This window comes from Pan troglodytes, chromosome 5, assembly GCF_028858775.2.
Source record: "Pan troglodytes isolate AG18354 chromosome 5, NHGRI_mPanTro3-v2.0_pri, whole genome shotgun sequence".
NCBI lineage: Eukaryota > Metazoa > Chordata > Mammalia > Primates > Hominidae > Pan > Pan troglodytes.
In genome coordinates, this window is record NC_072403.2 from 120,100,854 (window position 1) to 120,107,626 (window position 6,773).

Consider the following 6,773-nt stretch of genomic DNA (forward strand, 5'->3'; position numbering starts at 1 on the left):
GGACACATACAGCTTGGTATCATTTATATAAAGTTTTACAACCTACAGAACAATACTAGACAATGTTTATGGGCATATAAATGTATAGGAAACATTTAAAACAGGCATGAGTATTATAAACACTAACTGCTTGATAGTGGCTACTTCCAAGAAGAGATGGGATGGGTGAAGGGTATAACAGGACCCTCAAATGTTTCTGTAATGGTTAATTTCATAAGAAAAAAATCTCAAACAAATATGAGATGAATGACAAATTTAGTAAAGCTGAGTGATGGGTCCAAGGCTGTTCATCTGTGTATCAGTCAAGTTTTCCTTCAATAATACTGAATAACAAACATCCCTCAAAGCTTACAGCAACAAACTCTTATAACTTGCTCACAGGACTGCCAGCCTCATGTGGCTGTGCAGGGCTTGGCTGGGCTCAGCTGGAGCTGACTCCAGGCTATAGTTTGGGTTTAATATGCTCCAGGGAGTCTGGGGGAGGTGACTCACACCTATAATCCCAGCACTTTGGGAGGCTGAGACAGGCAGATCACAAGCCCAGGAGTTCGAGACTAGCCTGTGCAACAAGGTGGAACCCAGTCTCTACTAAAAATGCAAAAAATTAGCCAGGTGTGGTCATGTGCACCTGTGGTCCTAGTTATTTGGGAGGCCAAGGTGGGAGGATCACTTGAGCCCAGGAAGTCGAGGCTGCAGTGAGCTGTGATCATGCTACTGCACTCCAGCCTGGTGACAGAGTGAGACCCTGTCTCAACAATAAATAAATAAATAAGCTTCAGGGTTTCCTCATCCTGGACTAGCAGCTTTCCTAGGATAGCTTCTTTTCATGGCAACGTGCAGAAGTGCAAGAGGCTGATGCAAACACATTTACAGCTGCTACTCACTTCACATTGCTTACTTTCCCCTGGCCACAGCAAGATCGATGGTCAACCTTCCCAACCTTAAATGGGCAGAGAAGTGCACTCCTCCCGTAGAGGTGGAGTGAGGAGAGAAGATTCACTGAACTATAACAAAATCTAGTACAATCACAGTCTACTTTAGTCTATTATAAATATTCTCAGGAAAATTAAAAGGGAGTAAGATTCTTGTGACAAGCCACAGAATACTGATTCCTACTGGGATTGCTTTTCTTTTGGGCATCTCTGTCATTATTAAAAAAAAAAAAAAAAAAAAAAGCAAGCCTGGCTTTCAACATTTGAGAAGGCCCAGAATTTAAAGCTCAGTAGCAGATATTCTCTATGGCTGGTGTTGTGGGGGAGGCTCAACAGTGGTCCGTGAATACACAAGTTCAAGATATACAATCCAAATGGACAAATAAGAGATGCATTCAGCCAAGTGATTATTCCAGTAAGAAAGAAAAAATTGTCTTCAATGCTTCTCCTTTTTTTTTTTTTTTTTTTGACAGAGTCTCACTCTGTCTCCCAGGGTAGAGTGCAATGGCCCGATCTCGGCTCACTGCAACCTCCACCTCCCGAGTTCCTGGGTTCTAAGTGATTCTCGTGTCTCAGCCTCTGGAGTAGCTGGGATTGCAGGGGTGCGCCACCACGCCTGGCTAATTTTGTGTTTTTAGTAGAGATGGGGTTTCCCCATGTTGGCCAGGCTGGTCTCAAACTCCTGATCTTAGGTGATCCACCCTCCTCAGCCTCCCAAAGTGCTGAGATTACCGGTGTGAGCCACCATGCCCAGCCTAATGCTTCTCCTTTGATAAATGTTTTTTCTAAATCTTGGAGGGTCACTTTTCAAAAGTGTTATTTACATACCATGGCTATTAGATATGATGTCTTACATTTGTGTTTAACTTACTTTTAGTTATCCTTTGATACAAGAGAAGAGAGAGAACAGGCGGTGAGTTCAGTCTCTGAATTGAGACTCCTAAATTATTTTACATATAGCTCAAGGTTTTCAATCCAATGTAGGAGCCCAAGCACTGAATCCATTGGCCAGAGATTACTCATGGCTGCCTTTCTTAAACATTTTATAAAAATGGAAACACTACTTTTCTGCAAGTTTCTTTTTTGTCTAAGGCTATCTCTCCTGATGAATACATATGGCTCTACCTCATTCAATTTAACATCTATCTAGTATTCCATTTTAAGGATGGACCACTGTTTACCCAACTAATTCCTTGTTCAGGAACTTGGGTTGCTTGCAGTGTTTCACTATAATAAATTAAACTGCAAAGAACTCACCTTCCATATACACTTTTGTGGGTTTGTGGGGGTGTTTCCGTAGAATAAACTCTTAGAAGTGGCATTTCTGGGTCAAAGATTATATGCATTTTTAATTTTGATAGATATAGCCAAATGGCTCTCCAAAGGGTTGTATCAATTTGCACTCCTGCCAAGAGGGTATGAGAGGGCCCATTTCATTGCTCAGAATTTAAAAGTGCTTAATCAGACACAGGCTTGATGAACACTTCAGAAGCTGTTAGAAAAATACAGAGAATGCATATGTTTCTATTGTGAATATGCCTCTGCTACAATGCTTCCTGGACTCATTAAGTAGGTCTCACCCTGTACTGATAGAGCTTGGTTCCACCAAATTTTTAGCACAGGCCACTTCTAAGAACTTTTGGGAGTGCCCATGCTACAATGAAGGTTGAGAGAAAGGGTAAATGAAAATGTGAAAATGTAGAACCAGGTTGGCTGAGGCTTTTTATTTTATTTTAAAATTTTAATTAAAAAAAATTTTTTTGAGATAGTATCTCACTGTCACCCAGGCTGGAGTGCAGTGGCTCCATCTAGGCTCACTGCAACCTCCACCTCTTGGACTTAAGTGATCTTCCCACCTCAGCTCCCAAGTAACTGGTACTACAGGCATGCGCCACCATGCTTGGCTAATTTTTTTCTATTTTTTTGTAGAGATGGGGGTCTCGCCATGTTGCCCATGATGGTCTCGAACTCCTGGACTCAAGTGATCTGCCCATCTCAGCCTCCCAAAGTTCTGTGATTATAGGCATGACAATTTTTTTTTTTTTTTTTGAGACAGAGTCTTGCTTTGTCGCCCAGGCTGGAGTGCGGTGGTATAATCACAGCTCACTGCAGCCTCCAACTCCTGGGCTCAAGGACTTCTCCCATCTCAGCCTACTGAGTAGGCTAGGAGTAAATGTGCATGCCACCATGCTCAGCTAAATTTTTTACCAAATTTTTTTTTTTTTTTTTTTTTGTAGAGACAGGGTCTAAGCTATGTTGGCAAGGCTTGTTTAAGATCCTGGCCTCGAGTGATTCTCCTACCTCAGCCCCCCAAAGCACTGGAATTACAGGTGTGAGTCACTGCACTTGGCTGGCTCATGCTTTCTACTACTAAGATGCTGCTCTAAGGATCTTGTACTATGCATTTTACAATACCTTTTAAAAAACAATCACTTATGGAAATTGAAGAACAACAACTCTCTTTAACTGAATAACTCCAGTACCTTTACCACAAATTACAAATGGCTTCTTTTCAATGTAGTCTTCATTTTTAATAATGTTTTCAGATTTTTGAAACTCATTTTGTAACATTGCTGAATATTGAATATTGCTGACCTCAATATAGACCATCAGGGAGTCTCATCAGAGCTTTCACCACACACTGTTAGGCAGGCTCGGCAGCAATGTAGCAGAGGGCAGACTCTCAGATGAAGAAATAAGGATGTTGCCACATATCCTGGGCATTTTCATGATGTGCCAAGATGTTGCAATGCTCTGCTGGTAAACCATGGGTGGAGTCAATGTATTGAGGAGACTAAGGTCATAGGTTGGATTTTCAGGTGAACCAGGTGGCCTTATTCTGTCCATGGAACTGGTATCTCTAATATCTGTCAAACACTATGTCCCAGGAAACTGAGCAAGACTCAGGAGAGACCTGGACTCTTCTACCATGCAGGCTAGAAAATAGCTCATAGCTCCTGACCCCCGATGGTCAGAGCAGAGCATCTTGTTTGACACAGCAATGGGCCTCATAGAAGGAGCATTGGTCAGGGGGAAGACACTGAGTTTCCAGCTGTGACCAGTGTGATCTCTGACAGGTCAGCTAACCTGTTTGCCCCTCTGGGTTTTCATCTGTGAAAGGAGTATTAGGCTCAGTGATGCCTAATTTTCCTCCTTCTGTTCTAAAATCTCATCATCATCTTTAACTGGTGTGGTGCCAGGAGACCCTAGAAGAAATTCTCCTTTGTGGGAAGAGCTAATCAGAGTGCCCAGGTGCAGTGACTCATACCTGTAATCCCAGCACTTTGGGAGGCCAAAGTGGGAGGATTGCTTGAGGCCAGGAGTTTGAGACCAGCTTGGGCAACATAGTGAGAAAAAGAAAGAAAAGAAAGATGGGAAGGGAAAGGGAAAGAAAGGACAGGAAAAGAAAGAAAGGAAGAAAAGAGAGAGGAAGGAAAGGAAAGGAAAGGAAGGAAAGGAAAGAAAAGAATAAAAGAACAAATCAGATTAAGCACATTTGCAAATGTGTTCAACCTTGGCCACTTGCTTCTTTTAAACTGGTCCTTCTCAATCTTTGTTGCACATGGAATCACCTGGGGAGTGTTAAAAATGCTCGGTGCCCAAGCTGTACCCCAGATAGATTACACTAGCATTTCTGGGGCAGGGCCCAGGCATCAGTGGTTTTTTGCTTGTTTTTTGAGATGGAGTCTCACTCTGTTGCCCAGGCTGGAGTGCAGTGGCGCTATCTCGGCTCGCTGCAACTTCCTCCTCCCGGGTTCATGCCATTTTCCTGCCTCAGTCTCCTCAGTAGCTGAGACTACAGGCACTCACCACCGCACCCGGCTAATTTTTTTTTTTGTATTTTTAGTAGAGACGGGGTTTCACCATGTTAGCCAGGATGGTCTCGATCTCCTGACCTCATGATCCATGCGCCTCGGCCTCCCAAAGTGCTGGGATTACAGGCTTGAGCCACCGCGCCTGGCTGGCATCAGTGTTTTTAAAGCAATTCCAGTGTGCAGCTAAGGATGAGAAGCACCGATGCTGGCCTTTGGTCAAGAATCCTGGAAAAGGGGCTTATCTTCAGGCTCCAGAGTCATCTGTGCTCTCATCCATCATGCCTGGTTGCTCTCCCCCCTACTCTCTGGTGACCTTTTAAAAAGTTAATTCTTTCCCCTCTTTTTTGCTCTGGCTTGTCATTGAACTCACCCAGCTGATTGTGGCGCTTATGATTGAGAACCTCTTCTGACCGCTTCCCTTTCCCCAGAAATTAACATGATCATTAAGGCTTATAATTTTACTCACCAGTGCTATCAATCAAGGGGCTGCAAAAAGGAGTTAAGAGTCCTTTTGTAATTGGCAGCAGCCTGTGATTTGGAGCAGAGCATCCAGGGTCTGTGGGAGGCTGGAGGTAGGGAGGGCCTGGGGTGCAGGGAGGGCTCTGTCCCCCTTGAGCTGACTCCCAAAACTTCCCCCAGGGGCTAGAAAGCTTCAGTCTTCCTCTTCCCTGAATATCAAAATAAGGAAGCCAGTTCTTGCCAATGGGACTCCAGGCTCACCCCAAGCTCTGCAATAGGAAGGAAGGTCTCTCACAGCATCCCTGGGATAAGGAAGATCAGGGAATTCTGTATACACTAGGCAACCCATGTCTGGCTGGGGAGGGGCAGTGGGCCCAGATTATCTGTAGTTCAGAAGTGGGGTTGAGACTGTCAGACCCAAGGAGGTGATCCATCCTTCCCTAGTCTCCTTGGAACTTTGTTTAGGGCAACAAAAATGGCAGCTGAACCTGATGCAATGCACCCTCTGCCGCTCCCCGCAGCCCAGGTAACTCCATGCTCCTTCCACATGCAGCGAGCTGCAGAATCACAGTGCCCCAGGACAAGGGCTGATCTTCCCTTCTGGGAGGGCTGGGCTGTCTGAAGACATTTCTGACCCATGCAGTGCCTTGTGGAATATTTTATAGATACATGGTAAGTGGTATGTATGCCAGAGGTGATAGGGTAGTTATTCTCTCTCTCTCTTTTTTTTTTTCTGTTTTTGAGACAGCGTCTCACTCTGTCACCTAGGCTGCAGTGCAGTGGTGAGATCTCCACTCACTGCAACCTCCGCCTCCCAGGTTCAAGCTATTCTCCTGCCTCAGTCTCCCAGATAGCTGGGATTACAGGTGCATGCCACCATGCCTGGCTAATTTTTGTATTTTTTAGTAGAGATGGGGTTTCACCATGTTAACCAGGTTGGTCTCGAACTCCTGGCCTCAAGTGATCTGCCCACCTTAGTCTCCCAAAGGGCTGGGATTACAGTCATGAGCCACCACGCCCAGCCCTATTTTATTTCAAATACAACATTGTAACAACATGAAAGTGATTTATTTTTATTTTCATTATTTATTTATTTAAGATGGAGTATCACTCCGTCGCCCAGGCTGGAGTGCAGTGGCGCAATCACAGCTCACTGCGACCTCCGTCTCCTTGGTTCAAGCAATTCTCCTGCCTCAGCCTCCTGAGTAGTTGGGATTACAGGCGCCCACCACCACGCCCGGCTAATTTTTGTATTTTTAGTTTTGTATTTTAGTTTCACCATGTTGGCCAGGCTGGTCTCAAACTCCTGACCTCAAGTGATCTGCCCACCTCAGCCTCCCAGAGTGCTGGGATTACTGCCAAAGTGGCATGAGCCACTGCATCCGGACTTTTTTTTTTTTTTTTTGATAACACTATAGGAAAATCTGGAGAGGGATAAATCACCTATAATTCTACTTCTCTAATACAACTATTTTATTTTTGCCTATTTTTTTCTATTTCCTGCACATGTACCTATGTATTTTAACATAACTGTAATCAGAGTAAACATGTTTTGCGTTCTGATAGC